Source organism: Mustela erminea, chromosome 5 (assembly GCF_009829155.1).
Source record: "Mustela erminea isolate mMusErm1 chromosome 5, mMusErm1.Pri, whole genome shotgun sequence".
Lineage (NCBI taxonomy): Eukaryota > Metazoa > Chordata > Mammalia > Carnivora > Mustelidae > Mustela > Mustela erminea.
Window position 1 is genome coordinate 112,285,849 of NC_045618.1, and position 20,103 is coordinate 112,305,951.

The 20,103-nt window shown below is 40.0% G+C and overlaps 1 protein-coding gene across 6 annotated transcripts in view; it reads left to right on the plus strand.

The window, feature by feature from the left end:
• The first annotated feature begins 13,383 nt into the window (after positions 1-13,383).
• FUT8 (fucosyltransferase 8) overlaps positions 13,384-20,103 on the plus strand; it is a 303,528-nt gene continuing 296,808 nt past the window's right edge. For 4 of the 6 annotated variants that reach the window (XM_032344518.1, XM_032344519.1, XM_032344516.1 and 1 more), the window contains exon 1: positions 13,384-13,500. The gene's annotated coding sequence lies outside the window, so the exon portion shown is untranslated. Of the gene's footprint in view, positions 13,501-14,671; positions 14,727-20,103 lie in introns of those variants that run through there. The other 2 variants (XM_032344517.1, XM_032344521.1) reach the window with 2 other exon arrangements.

Below are 20,103 nucleotides of genomic sequence, written 5' to 3' on the forward strand. Positions count from 1 at the left end.
ATGTGCATATGTTATCTCATTTTTAAAACTGCTGCGACTTGATATATACATGCATATATATATATTCTTCTTCTTTTTCAGTAAAGTAGCCAAAGTTCTCCAAAAGGGTTAGATTTCCATAAAGCAGTCTGGGAAATGTCCCCCATCTCTAGATTACTTGTTTAAAGGAGCCAGACCCTACCCACTCTTTCTACTGCTACTCCAGGGCACTTCCATGGCTGTATGTAATTAATTCCTTATTCCTTATGAAAAGAATCATCATGGTAAATAAACAAGCATCGTGCTTGTTTGAATATGGGAGAGAAAGAACAAGGCCATTCGTTTCCATGGTTCTACATAGTATTTATGGTGTTTAATTAACGTTTATACTCTAACCTACCTTTCTTTCTGGCTTTCAGAGGAGCTGCCAAAAAAGCACAGGATGTAGGAGCTGAAGAGTGAGACTGTGTGACTCACCGGATGTTAACCTCTGGCCAAGTTGCTCCTTCCCAGAGCTGCAGGTAACGTGTACATATGTTTGTAAGAGTGAAAGGACACCCACAAAGTGGGTTGCTACCTAGTATGTTTTAGGAAGAGAGTTACACCTCTGGAGAGTGATCTTAAAACAATGACTTTTAGCCATAACCGGTGTGTCCCTACACATGTCTGAGTCACCTCACATAAAATCCAAGTATTTCCTGGAAGACACTGGGAGATATTTAGAAACATATGTGCAAGTTCCAAAGTAAAAATCCAAGGCCGATATAAGTCAGAAAAAGTGCTAGGACTTGCTATTGTTATTATACATGCCTAAGGCATTTTCTTCTGACTCTGTTATCTGCTTTAAAATCTCTGGCGCTGTTATCTAGTTTTGAATTGTTGAAATGCCAATGTAGTAAGTGGATAGTTAATGCCAGAAAGAGGCCTCCAAGATCTAACTAGCCAATGAACGAATATGAAGAATAAGATCCTGACTTCAAGAGGCTTATTTTTGTCATATGGGAGATATTAGTATGTAGAAATCATTACAACACATGTATAATAGGAAGGAAAACATTGCTGTTGAAGGGGGAAATGTTATTTTGATGCAAATATACAATATGATACCACACACACACACACACAGACATATGCCAGTGTTTTGGGAGGTTTATATGTTGGCAGGAAGTGTCCGGCTTTCCTCCCCAATCTGAACCAAAGATCAAGAATTTAACAAAAGGGAGGACACTACTTATAATGCCAGGTCTAACATATAAAAATGCAGATTGTTCAGTTAAATTTGAGTTTCAAGTAGACAGCAAGTAATTTCTTAGCATAAATATGTCTCGTGCACTATTTGGGAAATACTTATGCTAAAAAGTGATTTGTTGTTTATCTGAAAGTCAAATTTAGTTGGATATCTTATATTTTATCTGCCAATCCTAGCTGCTCATAGAGTAGAAGTAGATGCATTTTATATTGTTTTTCCCTCACTTCTTGGTTCCCTCATGGTAAGATGAGTTGCTATTGACACCTTCCACACAAATAGGGACTTCTATGTAAGTAAGATGAGTTGCTATTGACACCTTCCAGCAAGGGATGAGAATACAGCTGAATTCTTGCTATGTTGCAGAGCCGGAATGTGGGAACAGCCTATAGACTGATTTGCCTCAAGAAAAACTATGAGACAGACCTCCTTCTCCTCCACAAATAAACCAGATGGAGGTGACTTTATGATGTATGGGATGGAAGTTGAGCTTTTAAAATTTGGATATTAAAGGAAAAGGGGACTCCTGAAGGCTGGAGGACTTGAAGAAATTCCATACCATAGAAATTTGTGGAGGGAGTGAAGGTGGGGGTTTTGTGTGCTGGGTCAGTGACCTCTGGCTATGAGTGGGAGGCACCTGCTAGGCGGAGTCAGGCTGACGGAGCTCCTGGTTTCAGGTCACCCTAGCTTCCAGAGATGGAGAACATAGGAATGAGAAGACAAAGGTAATGACTGGGGCACATAGGTAGGTTTGTCCAATGAATGGGAGAGGGTCTTGGAGACCATGTTAAGGATTCTGGGCTTAATCCACAAAGCAATGGGACTTCTCTGGGGGTTTCTGAGCAGGAAATATCATGATCAGGGTTACGCCTCAGGAATATTAGTTTGGCAGCTCTTCATAGAGGGATTGTGAAGGGGAGAAAGTAGAGACCAGGTGACCAGTTGAGAGGGGATACAGTCAAGGCTTTTGACAGTCCATACGGCATCTCTATGTGGATTATGAAGGTACAGCTCCCCTGAGGGAATGCAGACCAGGGCAGTCGTTTTGGCAAAAGACTGCCAGGCCACATGGTTTGGTACCAAACCGGGGGCTAGATTTCAGCCCCCATTATCCTCTCAGTCACTATCGTAGTTGGGTAATTAACACTAGTGGCTTAATGCAATAAAAATTTATTCCTTGCTTATGTCAACAGTCCGCTGCTTGTCGGATGGCTCTTCTCCTAGTGGACACTCAGGGATCCTTGCAACCTACCTATCTTAGTGTGAGTCCATCTGAAATATCTAGCCTCCAAGATCACCAAGGCAGGGGAAGAAAGAGCTGGAGGTTCTTACATGAGCACTTATAAGCAGAGTAGGAAGTAACAATATCATTTCTGTCTGCCACCCATTGGCTAGTATGTGGTTCCAACGTTAGTAGAAAGGAGGCTGGAAAAATTGAAGGATCAGAGTAAGTTGTGTTGCTCTGAGTCTAGAAAACATTGGAAGATGATTTTAGCAGCTGAAGATGACTATAAGGATATTAGGGGAAATCTGATGTACTTTATTCAACTTTCATTTCAACTATAATAAAAAAACATTGTTTTTCTTGTATAAGCAATTTAATGAGCATCTGTATCTAGCAGTTTGGTTTTTCTAGACTGTATATGTGGGAAATTATGAGTCATCAATACAGGAGGTACCTCCAGACGTTATGGTTCATGCTACTCTCTGTCAGAGTATAATTGACTTAATCCTAAAACCATTATACACACAAACACACACATTCACACACCCAAGTTAGTTTGAGTCGGTTAAAATTTGTCTTACTACTTCTGTATATGATACTGGATTTTTTGTAATGAGTGTAAAATTTGTCCCATGTCCTTGATGAACAAAGTGGTAAGTGGTAATTGGGAGATAATGAAAAACAGGATTAAAAACTCTCCTTACAGAATCAAAATGATCTGGGTACAACCTTGTTTACCAGAGCTTCAGTTAACCTCTCTGTTACTAATTTAAGCTCACAGAAGACAAAGGTACTCTTCGAATATTCAAAATACTATTGCATGGTCTCAGACAATCAAAATAGATTCCTGGCCAATCAGAATTTTGCCCTATTGGTGAGTATCAGCCCTGATATACAACCAAGGACACTTTAAGTACAAGGTCATGAGGAATCATGCAGAGCTTAAATAAATATTTCAGACTTATCTGTGGTGTCCATGTGTCCTGGATTTCCAGACAAATTCAGATTTTAAATACTAGATTAAGTGCTTAGACTTAGTTTCACTCCATTTGGTGAGTAAAATATGATCACCACAGCCATATCTATCTGGGGGGAGTCGGTAAATGCATTCATTGTAAGTTGGAGGGTAGAACTAATCAAGCACATTTTGTCTTAGAGGCACACAGAATATTAAAAGTGAAAGAGCTGCATAGATTCTTTTATTAGGCCCTTATCCTAAAAATGAAAAATACTCCCATAAAAGGAAAGACAAAGTTAATTGGATTTCTTCTATTATTTAGGAATGTGGACATAAGTATGTGGAAGGTTTCTTAGCCTACTTTAAGAATAGCTATTAAAAGGTATTACAACTTCCTTGGAAACCATTTGGAGGATCTAACAACATGTGAAGACAATTTTTTTTTTTTTTTTGGCCAAATCCTTTCCATTGATGTAGAGTCAGTTTCTTCATTCATTCATTCCTTCACTCATGCATTCATGTAATGTTCACTGAGCATCTCCAATAGCACAAGCACTATTCTAGGCGCTGCAGACCCTATCTGATTCAATGATACTTCGTTAGGATTTTGCTTTTTGTAAATGAAGTATTGAGCCTGACAGAATATTGGGTTGGGAGCAGAAGACATGATTCTAAATGTGATTATACTGAACTTTGACTTACATTAATGATATGAAATAAGTCATCAACCAAGCCCAAAATCTCATTCATGGTTTTTCACTATTTCACCTAATCTATTATCATGTCCTTCACGATTTCTGGAATTCACCTCCTGCTGTCCATTTAATCTTCTGGTTATCTTATGTTTAAATTACTTTATCCGGAGCTGTGCCACACGGGATTGTGTTGGTCATCTACTGCCTGTGGTGGAGATATCAGTGCTCACCAAACACCCATGTGGTTCTTTGTATTTCCCAGTCCCCCTTATTGTTAATTCAGAGCTACAGGATTTCTTCGTCTTTTACTAAAAAGATTGATTGATTGATTGATTGATTGATTTTTAGAGGAGGAGTGAGTGGCTAGAGAGTCTTCAAGCAGACTCCCTGCTGAACACAGAGCCTGACCCCAGGCTGGATTTCACCAACCATGAGATCATGACCTGAGCCAAAAATAAGAGTCAGATGTTTAACTAACTGAGTCACCCAGGTGCCCCAGAGTGATATGCTATTTATATATTAGATATTCATAAACTCTGATAGAATTAGCTTTTAATAAAATTTGTCTATAGGTTAACTTTTAAAATGTCTATCTTTCTTATGTGAAGACAGTTTAGTTCCATTATCCTAGGGCTTTCACCTTTTTGCTGATTTTAAAAGGAGCCATGAGTGTTGCCTTTATGTAATTCATGATTTCTTCTGAGCTCACTCGTGACAGTGTGAGGGGGGCTGAGTCATTTTGTTGGTGAGATGCTAGATGGTCCATGTGGAGGCCAACTCCAACAGAGTCTTCATGACTTCATGAACTAAACACTTACTGGAAACAATGCATCAGAGAATTTGCAGAGATCAATATGAAGGCTGAGCTTGAGTTGAATTGCTAAGGACTGGGGACAGAAGGACAGAGTAGTAAGATTTGTATGTGAATGTTAGAAAGATGATGAGAGTTGTCGAAAGCTGAAGGGGAAAGTGAGGGAAAGGACTACAGCAGGTTGTCAGTGATGTCAATCCCTGTGTGTATCCCCTTCCCCCACTTCTACTACATGCTCAGGACCAGAGCCCCTGTTGAAGGGGCAGCCACCACCACCTTGACAAGGTAGTTTGGTCCAGAATGGGTGCTTGACTGAGGTCCAGAAGACCTATGATGTGACTTAGTAGAGAAAGATACAGAGCCCTGACAAGAGTTCCTTCTCTGGTGAATGTGAATTAAGAGACAGAAAAACTTAAGACTGTGTCTTATACTATGAAATTACAAGGGAACAAAAATCATGAGCCCCAGAAACCAGAAGGTAGACTAAAAACTAGAAGTCAGTTGGGGGCACCTGGCTGGCTCAGTGGGTTAAGCCTCTGCCTTTGGCTCAGGTCATGATGCCAAGGTCCTGGGATTGAGCCCGGCATCAGGCTCTCTGCTCAGCAGGGAATCTGCTTCCCCCACCCCCCGCCTGCCTCTCTACCTACTTGTGATTTCTCTCTCTGTGTCAAATAAATAAATAAAAATCTTTTTATTTATTTATTTATTTATTTGACAGAGAGAGAGCACAAGTAGGCAGAGAGGCAAGCAGAGAGAGAGAGGAGGAAGCAGGCTCCCTGCTGAGCAGAGAGCCCGATGTGGGACTCGATCCCAGGACCCTGAGATCATGACCCGAGCCAAAGGCAGCGGCTTAACCCACTGAGTCACCCAGGTGCCCCATAAATAAAAATCTTAAAAAAAAAAAAAAGGAGTCAGTTGGCACTGAGAACAGAGCAGAAGAACAGAGAATGAGATGGGGAACGTTAAGAGGGATGGAGATACGGATCAAATCTCCAGCTGCCTTGGTGTCTGATGATGCTTCAGCCACAGGGTCAGTTTCAGTTCATGCATTTTGAACTGAAAACAGTTCAGATCCTCTTTTCCTTGGAGTAACCTGAGTTATTTGGTTCCTTGTACCTTAAAAAGCTCAAGTAGGTTGAATGGACTTCTCAGCCGTTTGACAGAAGACAGGGAGTGTATTTTAAACTAAATGATCAGCCTTGAAAGAAATATAAGTTAGCTCTCCTTGACCCAATCCATGTGAGTTTACAAGTGTACTTGTAAACTCTGCCAGCACAATTTATAGGGGGTTGTTTTTAGAACCTTTGCTCTTTGTTTTAAATACCAACACTTGTACTCTAGCATGTACTGCCGAACTGAAACGACATTCAACCTTCGGTTCAGGAAAATCTTGCCCATAACCTATTTCCTTTTCTTTCTGAGATTCTGTTTTCATATTATCTTGACTTTGGATGTAGATCAGATAATAATAATAGTGTCCACAAACGCTTGCTTTAGGTCAATAAACAGCTAACATTTGTTGTGTGCTCTCTGCCAGGTGCTGTTCTGAAGAGCCTTATATGTAATAATTCATTTTACAGGCATGACAACCCAGTGAGGTAGATAACATTCTCATTCCCATTTTACATGAATGAAAAAAATGACACATGGTTTTAAAAAGTTTCCCAAGGTCTCATCACTATTAAGTGGCAGTGCTTGGATTCAAATATAGTTAGAATCTCCTTTCTGAGCCATGACTCCATACTGCCTTGTTCCCATGGAAACTGTAAAAGACCCTGACTAGCCAGAGGTTAGGAGTTTCTTGATCCCCCTGGCAGTTATACTGTAATGAAAAGTAATTAACTCATTCAGCAAATATGATGCATAGTGGTGATCAAGACAGAGAGGCACGGGCTCTGCCCTCCAGAGACCTTCTGGTCTTTCAGACTTCTGTCAGTTTGGTTAGAGTTAGTCTTTCCTTTCAGATTCTAATTTTCCCTCTGGTGAACTGAGAGTTTTGCTCCTGCAAAGCAGAACCTTGGAACTTTGGTGACTTTCAGCAAGGCCCATTCTTACCAGAACAAATATTTATAACATAGTGACACTGGTAAGTTTGGCTTCTTTGGCTGGAATTTTTCTCTCTGAATTTTTATTTTTCTCTTGCACCTATCCCATCCTTCCTGTCTGCATCTTTATTTTTGGTTTAAAATTTTTCAATATAGTAGTATATATTTGTCTTTTTATATTTCTTTCAAATCTTTTTGGATTTATTTCTCTTTTTATGGAGTATTAAGGATCCAACATAATTTATCAAACTACTATGGCATTGTATCAGGATTAGGTTCAGTGTCATGTAACAGAAAAACCTAGAAAACAGTGGCTTAAATAAGAGAGAAGCTTGCTTATTTATTTATTTATTTATTTATTTATTTATTTATTTATTTATTTATTCATATGAAAGAATGTTGGAGGTAGCAGCCCAGGACTGGCATGGAGGGGTTTGGCTATCTTCCTCATGGTCCAAAATAGACGAAAGGGCTCCAGTCTTCACATTATGGCTCAGGTAATAGGATGCAGAGAATGGATAAGAAGGGTATATTCTCTTTCTTTTTATGATTTAAAAAAAAAATAGATGGCCCACACAACATTTCTACTTTGTCTCAACAGCCAGACTTTAGTCATATGGCCACACCTATGCAACAATAGAGACTTGAAAATATTAGGTTTTAGCTGAGTGGCAAGATGACCATCTAAAAATTGGGAGTTCATTGTTATGTAAGAATGAAAGAACAGATATAGGGGGGTAATTTGAAGTCTCTGCTTTACATATAGTTGATGAAGATTTATTGATTCATTTTTATAAACTTTATCATATTCTTAGAAGTATCATTCAAGTTGTTATTAAATTTAATTAATTTAAGGATTTTTCCCTCTTATTTTTCTACTTTATGATAATATACATACCATTGCATTAATCACAGCTAAAGTAAGCCCACCTGAAATTAGTTTATGCAAAATAGGGAATATATTAGAAGAATATGGAGGGAAACCTTGGAAGAGGCAACCCACAGCAGAAGGAAAGGCAGAGATTCTGTCAATAGTCAAGAAAACCTGGAACTGAGATCTCCAGCATAATGAAGACACTTTCTTCACCTGTTCCTCTCCCTTTGACCATCGACTTCATTCTGTCAAAGTAGAATGTGTTTCTTTACTTGGAAAAAACAAAACAAAACAAAACAAAAACATATCCAGTGACTTCTTTCAGATGATATATCCAGTTGAGACTAGAGATGACCTCCCTTCCAAAGGAGGAATGGCTTCATTGGCCCAACTTGGGTCAGATGTCTACCTCTTCACCAATTAGCTGTGGCCAATGGCCAATCAGTAGTAACAAGGCTTTTCTTGATGCCATCATATGACAGATGTGTGGAAACACGGGGAGCAGTTCCTATAGGAAAGGCAGTCCTGGCTAGGCAATTGTATAGGCTACACTATCATTATACATGATGGAAAAACACAGGGTCAGTGATGTGAATTAAATGAAAGGAAAGATAAAGGAGAATGGATCTATCCTAATGCAAAAAAATTGATTTATCTACGAATAAAGACCATTTGATAGGACTGCAATACATAGAATGTTTATTATGTGTCAGGCGTTGTGCTGAGTGCTTTTTACATGTTGAGTCATTTATGCCTCAACCTATGAGCTAGAGATTATTATTCTTTTACAGATGGAGAACCAGAGCTCAGGGAGGTTAAGTAACTTGTCTAAGAACGTATAGCTAGTAAGTAAGCGACATTTGTCTTAACTTCAAAGGTTTTAACTACCATGATAATATACTGTCTCATTGCTTCTCTATTTTCAGTTGGAAACTATGGTCATTTTTGATGAAGTAATTATTAGTTTTTTTTTTCCTTTCTTCTGTCATAACAAAGCTATGTGAACTTGATAAATCTTGAAATGTATCTGAGTCTTAATCTCTTTATCTGTAAAAAGATTGGGTTGTATTAAATTACTTTTCCCCCCTTGTTAATTCCGGTGACATTTTGTTTCTAAAGGCAAGAGCATGAACTATTATATTTATAACATTTTTAATTCATCCAATATTTTTGAGTACTTCCAAAGCTATATCTGTGTTAGGAACTGTGATGAAATTAAAGATAAACAAGATGTAATTTCTGCTCATGGTGTTATCGAGGAGAAAACCAGAATTATTATTTTGTAATATTACAAGTCCAGAGAAGAGAAGCCATCAGGAATGATATAATCACCAGCTCAAACATATTTTCAAGGTTTTTTCTCTTGGTTTGCCATCTTCAGTGTGTTGACTTCATTTTAAGGTTAATCCATATTGTTGTTAGATTGCTGCCAGTGGTAATCTCTGTTATGGCCTGACTCATTTGTATCTGTTAGGAGAGAATCCTCTCCCCTAAGCAGGACTACAAATCCTTCCCTCCAGCCTGACTGGGCCAGCATACTTCAGGACTATAGTGGTTTTCAGGTATATTAGAATATACCTAAATTAAAATTAAAATCATCTAAGACCTAGCATAACCTAGATATCAAGTCATACTGCAGTAAAAAACAACCCCAAGTCTCAGTGGCTTAAATAATAAAGGTGTATTTTTTATTCATAGATCCATCCTGACCTGATGAGGGTGGGAGGTGTGGTGTTCCACACTTTCCTCTTTTAGGGACCCAGACTAACAAAAGCTCTATCATCTTCAATAATATTGGTTTTGAGACTGGAGCAGGGTAAACACTGTGAGAACTTATACTTGAAATTAAATTTTATGCCTGGAAGCGATACATATCACTTCTGCCCACAACCCACTATAGACTAGTGGCTGTAACTAGTTACGTGGTTCAGTGGGGTTGAGTGGCAGGGATGTATTATAAAAATATAATCTCTTTATATGCAAGGAAAGAGAGAGTAAGCTAGTCTTTACCATACTAGGGAATTAATTTACTGATTGACTCAGGCTAATTGAATTGCCCTTCTATAGCTGGAGGTTGGTTTGGTTACCTAAAACACACACACACACACACACACACACAGTACGCCATTAATGAGGAAGGAATAGGAGTGGTTGTGAACAGTGTGAACTATATGATGCTTTATCTCAATGAAGAAGACAGAAATTTCAGCTACGGAGGCAAGTCATAAAAAGGGATAGTTTGGATAGTTTCATAAGTCTTTAAATCCATCAATTCATTTACTCTTTTGACTGGAAAGATTGCCTTTGTTCTTTAATAAGTGGATGTAGACTGAATTTCTATTTAAGGAGTTGGCTCAAAAATGACTTATAAACATTTACTGGATTTCAAAGTATAGACTGTTTTTCCATATTTCATTTTTGTGGTTGCTGACAATGGTTTGTCAACCTGGCTAGATTTGTAGTTTTAGAACTGGCAAACAACTAAAATTTCATTAGACCATCCCCTTTATTATTTATTATCCCCTTAGATAAGAAAACTAAGGGCCAAAATGGGTAAAATGATTATCTCAAGGTCACACCTTTTTGCATGTAACAATAACAGTGCTGTCTTTTGAATGATTTCCTCTAAGTAAATGTACCTAGAGCAATGCTTAAAAAATAAGAACAATTAAGAATTATTACAAATGTTTCCAGGACTGACATTCATTTGGTCCACACTAGCAGAAATGGAAATATTTCTCAACTTTTGGTAAGTAGCTGCTGCTGAGAACCTCTTTAGCTCCTCTCTGTGACCTCTTAGATCCCCCTATTATAATAATAGGATTTGTGTCAAAGGGTTGCTTTGAGAATTACATGATGGAGGTAAGAGTTTATCATGGCGCCTGGCTCTCAGCAATATTACACCTAGCCTATTATTTTTATTATAGTCATTAATAAAATGATAGTAGTAAACTTCAAACCAGTTCCTGCATGAATGTTCACAACTTTGGAAATGTGATAATATTCAAGTTCATTAACTTTGATTTGGCTAATCTCTCAATAAAATGGCTACTAGTGTATTCACTTTAACTTTCATTTTCATCTTTCCCATTGTCTAATGGTTAACTCCTCCTTGCCCCACTCACAAGACCCCACAGCTCTGGTTGATGACTAAGAATTTGACACAGGGTGTGTAAAAGAATATAATATACTATTAGTTCTTGGTATAATATGTCAAAAGAATGTTCTGTACCGTCTCTTGCTGAGCAGAACTTATCTGTAAGTTTTCAGATAAGCAAAGATGAGTCTAAAACCTAGCTGGTGAGGGAATGGTAGAGGAAGTAGTGGAGCACTTCTACTTGCTTAAGCAAATATCAGAAACTAGGAGTGATGAGAAGCAGAGGCAGGCAGCTGGGGTGAGAAGAGAGAGTGAGAAGGCCCAGGAACAGCAGTGGGTGGTGGTGGGGAAGCTAGAGCTTGCGGAGAAAACATCTTTTGACAGAGATGTCTTCTGGTGACTAGTAATGTGTAGAACCTTTTGGAGATATTTTCCTTCTCAGAAACAACCTAGCAAGAGAGAGGCACAGTTTCAGTAATTCCTCTCCAGAGAGAGTAAGAGAAATGTTAAAGTTGGAACTGTTGTGAATTTTTTGGAAATTCATTATCGATCTGGAACTCACTGTGTAAAGATTTATTCCCAAAGTCAGTTGTATAACTGATACTTCCAGTTCTGAGGTGGCAGCTAATCCTGAGCATGTCCTGGAAAGGGCCTTGATAACACTGTTCTGTCACGGGCTGAGCACATTGACTCAACAGAGCAGAGTCACTAGAGAAGGAGTTTCTGAGTGTATTGTAGAGACACCCAAATTATCTGGTATTTTAATATGTAATAGACTATCCTACCAAAACACACTAAATTTTGAGCAAATATTCCTAGGACAGATTTTTTTTTTTTAAAGCAGAAGGCAGTAGAGAAGATGTATTTTATTTAATTTTTAAAAAAGATTTTAAACTCACAACCCTGAGATCAAGAATCACATGCTCTACCAACTCAGCCAGCCAGGCACTCCTGAGAAGATATGTATTTTAATTCTTACATTTGGAAAGGAAAAATGAAGGCCAGATGGAAAATCGGATGTTTTGAGGCATATGTAAAGTAAAGCTTTGAACTTGGAGATCTTAAAGTATTATATAAGGTAAGCTTTAAAGTTAAACATCCTTGCTAAAATTTTTTTTAAATGTGCCATGCTCTTTAATTTTATTCAAAATCTTATTTAGCTAATAACTACTCTTGAGATTCACAGTCATGTTCTGGAGAATAGGGTAACACCGTAATTACAAAAATCTAGAACATAACTCCAAAAACTCAATGACAAAGGTTATATACAGAGATTTAACAAGTTGAAGTCTAGAATTTATACAAAATTGGTACAATGTATTGAATAAAGCAAAATGATTTCAAAGAGAGTATCTATCTTGAATCCCTCAGATTTATTTATCCATGTAACAACTTCAGTGAAAAAATTCAGAAGTCTGTTTTTTTTTCCCAACAAGAAGACACCTAGCCAATCTGTTCTTAAATCAAGGTCAAAGTTGACTGACAATGTTGCTTAAATATTTTAAAAATGCCGTTTAAACTAAAAAGTAAATATCTATCTTACCTCTGACTTCTGAAAATGATCTAGAGAATGACTGATAAGACATTAGCCTTTACTTCATCTTACGATGGCATAAGCCTAAAATTTCCGTTCATTTCCGGCAACCAAAGCTTGTGGCCCTTATAGTAGAATTCTGTTGTTTGCAAGCTCTGCACAGGAACCTCTTTAATAGAGGATGGCACCATGCATTCAATAAATCATTGTTGAATGATGATCTACAAGCTCTCTGAGCTAGAACGTAATTCTGGCTCTGCCAGTATCTTTTTCGTGTAACTTTAGACAGGTCACTCTACTTTTCCCTCAACTTTCTCTTCTTAAGAGAGATAACAGTCATAAAGATGACTGGAAACTACTTTGCTGAGAGCTTTTTCCTTAAAGGACTGACAGTAAATACCAGAGTCACAAGGTCCAGCAAACCTAAGAAGAAGCTGAGCTTCTTGAGGACAGGGAACTTTCTGTCTTCTTTGAATCAGCTGTTATCTTATTTGTTTTTCTGTAATACAGTTCCTGGCCTATAAAAAGGCCTCAATAAATATTGTAAATTTATGAACGTTATTAGGCAGATTGCAGTGTTGGCAGGCCAGTGCCTTGTAAATCTCTTTTCCGTGATCCTTTCCATACTCAGCATCTAAAACGCCGCCGCTATTTGTTTTGGGATAAGTACCTAAGGCATTTACTTAAAAATACCCAAGTTCAGAGAAAATTTTTTTCTGTGCTTGGGGCACCACGTCGCTTTCCCTGTCGGCACAGCGCTCCAGGCTCGGGATCTGGGTCCCGAGGCTACAGGGAAGAGTTGGGTACGGGAAGCTCACCCTCCGGCCGTCCGATTGGTCGGCTCGCACTCCACTCACACGGCTCGTGTCTCTGATTGGACCCCGTGGCACCCCCTCCCTCGGCCCGCGACTACTTTGTGTGCCGGGGCGGCGCGCTGGGGTCCTCCGGCTCCCCTCGCGGTCTGGGCTGGTCAGAGCTAGGTCTTCGGCCCACTGCTCTGCATCGCGGGCGCCAGGAATTTCCCGAGTGCGAGCGGGTAGGAAGCATCCTAGGGAACCCCTGTCCCGCACCCCCAAGTGCGGTACTTTTTCCCGTACCGAATAAACTTCCGCCTCAAAGGGGCTGTTGCAGCCCCGGGTCGGGGCAGAGGCTAGGCATCAAACGCAGGCCCTTGTGGGAGGTCTTTCCGTCGGGGCAAATATGGAAACAGCTCTCCCAAGATAAAACAGGGCTTCGCTAGTTGCATAGGGGTGCGATGCCATTCTCTGGTCACGCCGCAAGCTGCAGTCGAACGGCCAGACCTGGGCTGCAGGGGCTGCGCTGCCGCGATCCCCTCTAAAAAGTAGCAGGAAGCCTGCTTCAATCTCCAGTACCAGTGCTCCTTAGGGGCGCGGAATGAACTGGCTCGGGCCAGTCCGTTCTCCGGCTGTCGAGAATACGACATTCCCTGGAGATGGCGCTCCCGGGAGTGGGGGAGTTCGGCTCGAGTCGCGCCGCCGTCAGCCTCCGGCCTGCAGGCGGTAGAGGGCGGCCTACGCTCGTGTAGGAAGCAGGCGCCCAAGCGCAGCTGCTGCCCTGCTGGAAGTCTCTCGGTCCCTCTGTGACCCGCGGCTCTGCCTGGCAGCGGATGCTGCAGCTACGCTATCCACCGGCGCAGCGAGAAGGGGGCGGGAAGAAGCCGTGGCACATGCCAGGGTCGCCGTAGGTGGCAGCGGCCGGCGCATGCGCGCCCTCTCCCAGAAGCCTGTAACGCTAAGGGGCGCGCGCCCCCACCCGCGCGCGCACGCTTGCGCTAGCCAAGGCTTCCCCGCCTGCGCTCGTTGTCAGAGCCGCTCCGGCGCGTGCGCGCGCTATCTCCGGCCGACCCGAGTAGCCGGGTTCCCTCTGCTCCAGGCCCCCGCCCCACACCGCCCCCTCCCAGCCCCCAGCCAGCCGGTCCCCTTCCTCTCCTCGCGGAATGGGGCCGGTGCTGCTCGGGGTCGCGCGCCCGGGACCCGGCTCGCGCTCCGTCTCGCGCTGTCAGCGACTGCCCCGCTCGCGCCGCCTCGCGCTCTCGCTCAGTCAGTGGCGCCGAAGGCTCCGTTAAGCAGCGGCGGCGGCGGTTCCTGTTTCCGTTTCTTCCTCTCCTTTCAGTCGGGAGTAGCATCCTCCACCCAGCCACCCCTCCCACTCCCCAACGGGGCAGCTGCGGCTGAGGGCTGTGGCGGCGGCGGCGGCGGCGGCAACTGGGGACGGCGGAGACCGCCTCTGCTCCCGCCTCGGGTAAGGGGGCGTTTGGGAGCCGGGCCCCGCGCGCCTCGGGGTCTGGGGCTGGGCTAGTGCGGGATTCGAGGAGGCGCCGGGGATGTGATCCGGGGCTGTCGCCGCTCTTTCCCCACCAGGCGTTCCCCGGGCCTGTTGCTGCAACTGCTGCTGCTTACCCGGGGCTCCGGAAAAAGTGGGGAGCAAGCCCCCGGGACGCTCTGGCGCGGCCCGGGGGCGCGGACTGGGGGTGAGGGGCGCCTGCAGCCGCGGCTGTCCTCGGCGTCGCGCATCCTTGCTTCGGGCAGGGGCCGAAGCCAAGGAGAGGAGGGATGGGGGCGGGGGTGGGAGGTGTCCCTCCTTTCTCCTCTCCAGATACCTGCCCTTTCGCCAGCAACTCGGTCCCTGTAGTCACCGACTGTGGGGAGGAGGATGCTTGTACGTTACCGGCTTTTGTGAGGGGTTCTTGGGCCAGAAATCGGGGGGTGGACCTGTACAAAGATCCGCTCCCGGCGAGGGGCCAGTGCCTGGGCAGTTAAAGGCGTGAGTGCCGCTGCAATCCCCCCCCCCCCACCCACCCAACTGATGTGGAAATGATGAGCTGGCGGCTTTTGAGTATCTAAACTTATTTGGGAAGGTGAAACGAGTCCTAATTTATTAGTTTAAAGGAGATTTGTCCTGCAAGAGTGAGTGGGTTGTCGGGTGCAGCACCTGTTCTTTTGCTGTGGGTATTGCAATCTTCAGCAACACAGAACGTCAGAGATGCAGTGTATATCTTAAGTTAAATGGCAGTGTCTTGGTTAGGGTTTATCCCTGGTGAGCTTTCAGCGTTTTGCCGTATATTATTAGCCTTTTGATTGGAGGCCTTGGAGAAAGGCAGAGGTGGTGTTTCTTCTTCCCATGTTTGAATTAATTTACAGTGGACTTAAGCCAACTCTAGAAGGTGAACCTAGGAAAAGGCAGAATCCCCAGTAGATAACCCCCAACTTCAAGGTAACGCAGAACAGATTTCACAAAAGTTTTCTATCAGTTTAGAATTAAGCTCATCATGGGTAACTGCACCTTGACTTGGCTCTCTTTTGAAACTGTAGGCAAGGTTTCATTATAGTTTTCTTTTTTCCCTTCTTGTTACTCCTGGAGGTAAGTGTATATTTATTTACTTTATTTAATTTAAATTTCATGTTTTTATACATAGTTCTTTTAAAAGGTGCATCATATCTATGAAAACATTTTGGAAAGAAACTAATCACAACAGCACTATACTGAAATAATGGAGCAAGTTGTGTTTTCCCTTCTTTAAAATAACCTTAAAAATAACCTAAAATTCAATGCCAAAAGATAAGATCTTGTACATTGCCAGCTTTGTGAAATATACCATAAAATGTGTATACAAAGTTGCAATTACTTGATTTATAAATACTATAGTAGTAACAATTAAGGTGGACATTCAGACATTTGTATTTGTGAATTTACAGTTTAATATATAGAAATGTAGGGAGTTAGAAATGAATAGGCTATTAGGACCATTGAAGAGTGATTTAGGGCATGGATTTTCCTTTTGCTGCTTTTATAAATTGAGAATTGTTACTTGAAGAGCTGAAGATCTGGAATGAAACTTGTGTAGATTGCAGAAACATGTAAAAGTGTATCTTTGAGCAAGTAGTGAGTTAATATGAGTGGTATGCTGTGGTTTATTAGGGTAGTGATTCAAAATAATTTCCATAAAATATCATACCATGTAGATTGTTTAAGGTGTTCTTAAATTTAAAGAGTCACTTGAAGTTGTTTTCCTACAAGTCATCCTATTTGAGATGTATGGAATTGGAAAAAACAGTAATTCTGATTACATTATGCAATGTTTGATTTCAATTTTAATTAGTTATTTTAAAGTACTGGAATGTCCTTAAAAGTGGTGAATTTTGAAATTCTCTTGTGGTTTGGAAAAACTTGTGTTGTTGTTTATTTTTTTAAGTGCAGTTATATTAGTAGTTTGGTCTAGAGGGGGAGCTAGTGCCAAAGCAAAGAATAGCTTAGTATGTATTTGAACTTTTAAAACGCCCAAACCCAGATTTTTATGTCCGAAAGGAACATAAATTTTTAATTAAAAGAGTAAGGGAATTGATATGGGCATATATTTGTACTTGGTCATTTGTGGAATATATATATATATATATATATATATATATATATATATATGTTTTATATTACAAATTACTTAAAAAATCTTTTCATGACTTAAAATAATGGAAAGTATATGCTTAAGGCTTACTGAATTTCTCATTTTAAAATCTCAGAAAAATATGCCCCGTAATGTAGTGTGTATGATAGTTGTTTCTTAACTTGTGCATTTCATCACAAGGGAAGTAGTCTTAATCCTTTGTGCATGTTGTTATGTTCTTAAATGTTTTCTTTATAGTATCTGCAGTCCTAAAATTTCAAAAATCAAATAGAGTCTTATATGGGCAGAGATATTGACTGGGTAGTAAGCTAAGTATTTATCAAGAGTAGAGATACTTTCATCAAGAAATGGACCTTTCAAACATCTGGAAAGCAAAATCCCAAGGTCACTTCTTAACCTCTGTCTCCTGTAATATGATGCAGTGAGTCTAGACTGTTTACTAAATTGAACTTGGGCCTTTGAATATAAAGCAATTATTTTTTGGTTTATGGCACTTTAGTTAGATTTCTCAGCTGTAATCAGGTATGCAAATTTATTTCTCACAGTTCACATATTCTTGGAATTCAAGGCTAGAAACTAATAATGTATATATTAAAATTAGAATATTTTATTTTCTGAAGATAGTGGTTGCGCTGTTTGTTCTATATTGCTGTGCAGTATGTCCATTAAGTAAACAGAATCTTAGTGCTGATAAAATAAAAAATCGATTCTTTGAAAAGAATGGCAATATCTGTGAGATAAAACTAGTGAGGTGTTTACCCTTTTTAAGGTGTTTATGCTAGAAATTAAACAATGTTTTATAAGACATGCCAGAATATTTTTATATATCTTTTTCAATTTCCTAAATGGTTATTTTTGATTTACTATAAATTGCATTAAGTCTCTTGTTTTAATAAATGGTAAATACACCCACTTCATATTATAGAACATTTATAAAAGTTTCCATTTTATAATCATAAGAGTAAATGTTTAAAAAATAGTTTTTTTTTTTAACTAAAAAATAAAATACAACTGGGACACTTGGTTGGCTCAGTTGGTACAGCATGCAACTCTTAATCTCAAGGTTGTGAGTTCAAGTCCCATGTTGGACATGGAGCATAGTTAAAATAAAAGGACAAAACAAAGCACAGCTAAGATTCTAAACAATGCTGAAACTAAAGTATTACTATTATAGTACTTTTATACCTTGCATCAGTACTAGTTCTGTTAGTACTCCAGTCAGCAGTAGTGTAGTAGTTGTAGCGTTTAGAGGACCCATTCAAGATTTTCCTTGGTTTCCTTCTTAATGAGTATGTGGCTTATATTTCTGTACTATTTGGCATACGGTTTCTTTTTGGCAGTTGGAATTGTTATTAAATTGTAGTTTGCTATAATGAGACAAACATTGAAAATATATTTACAATCAATTTTTAAAAAACTGTTTTAAAGGGACACCTGGGTGGCTCAGTCGTTAAGTGTCTGCTTCGGCTCAGGTCATGGTCCCAGGTTCCTGGGATCAAGCCCTGCATCTTCCCTGCTCAGAGGGAAGTCTGCTGCTCCCTCTTGCACTCCCTCTGCTTGTGTTCTCTCTCTTGGTGTGTCTCTCTCTGTCAAATAAATAAAATCTTAAAAAAACAAACAAACAAAACCATTTTAAAATTCCCAACTGAAGACTATTATGTAGGGATGTATAAGATATATTTTTTAAGAAATTAGTCTCATGTCTGAATCTTTTTTTCTTTCTCCCTTCTGCTCTCCAGCCCACTCTTCTTCAGCCTCCCTCCATATCCCAAAATTTTCACTTTGGAATAATCAGGGATCAAACCAATAAAATGAATGATATCACTTGCCAGACCTTGGTTTTTCTTCTTGAGTAAATAAATGACCTTATTACCAGCCTCTACAATATTCTAAACATATGACCCATATAAACTTTATATGATACTGTACATTTTACTTTTTTTTTCTTTTTAAGATTTTATTTATTTATTTGACACAGAGAGATCACAAGTAGGCAGAGAGAGAGGAGGAAGCAGGCTCCCCGCTGAGCAGAGAGCCCAATGCTGGGCTCCATCCCAGGAACCTGAGATCAAGTCCTGAGCTGAAGGCAGAGGCTTAACCCACTGAACCACCCAGGCGCCCCTGTACATTTTACTTTTAATGGAAGAAGAATATATAGGGTGTATGGAATTATGCTATATATTTCAGTATTAGTTAACTCATATTTGTCACAGAAAGCAGAGCTATATGGTTAATTTCATTTAAGTTTTCTTTTTTCTTTTTATTTATTTATTATTTTAAAGATTTTATTTATTTATTTGGCAGAGAGAGACAGCGAGAGAGGGGAAGTGGGAGAGGGAGAAGGAGGCTTCTGGCTGAGCAGGGAGCCCAATACAGGGCTTGATCCCAGGACCCTGGGATTATGACCTGAGCCAAAGGCAGATGCTTAATGACTGAGCCACCCAGGCACCCCTAAGTTTTCTATTAAAAAGACTTTATTTACCAAAACCAAATAGCTCACTTACCTATTTTAAAAAATATATTTTTGTGATAATTCTTTTTGTTTGTTTTTGTTTTTGGTCAGAAAATGACATGTGAAGAAGACATATGTTTCAAGTTTGATGTGGTTCAAACTTGCTTTTGCTGTTACTCTCTTTTGTATTTGTTCTGTAGTATAACTTCACTTGAAGCATTGGAATAAACTATTCACTATTGAACTGCTCCTTATTTTTGTTTTATCTTAGAACTTGGGTTTTCACATTTATTTTAACAATAGGATAAACTCAAAAAATATGACAGCATACTGATGTTTTGATTGGATTTAACAGTTCTACTTGTCACAGTCTTGATGATGGTTAATGTAAATAAAGTTCACATTATAAGTATGTAATAAAATATTGATATTAATTATAGATGTAAATGAGAAACTGATATTTATTTTAGAATCTGAGTTATGAGAAATAATACATGATACTAACTTTAAATACTATAACTTTCTGATTATAAATGAACGAAAGTAGCAAAAATGGGAGATTCTTCTATTTAATTTACTGCAAACATATAACTAAAATGAAAATGAACCTGTTTTGTTTATATGTACTTTTTTTTTTTTTTTTAAAAGATTTTTTTTATTTATTTATCAGAGAGAGAGAGAGGGGGAGAGAGCAAGCACAGGCAGACAGAATGGCAGGCAGAGGCAGAGGGAGAAGCAGGCTCCCAAGGAGCCCGATGTGGGACTCG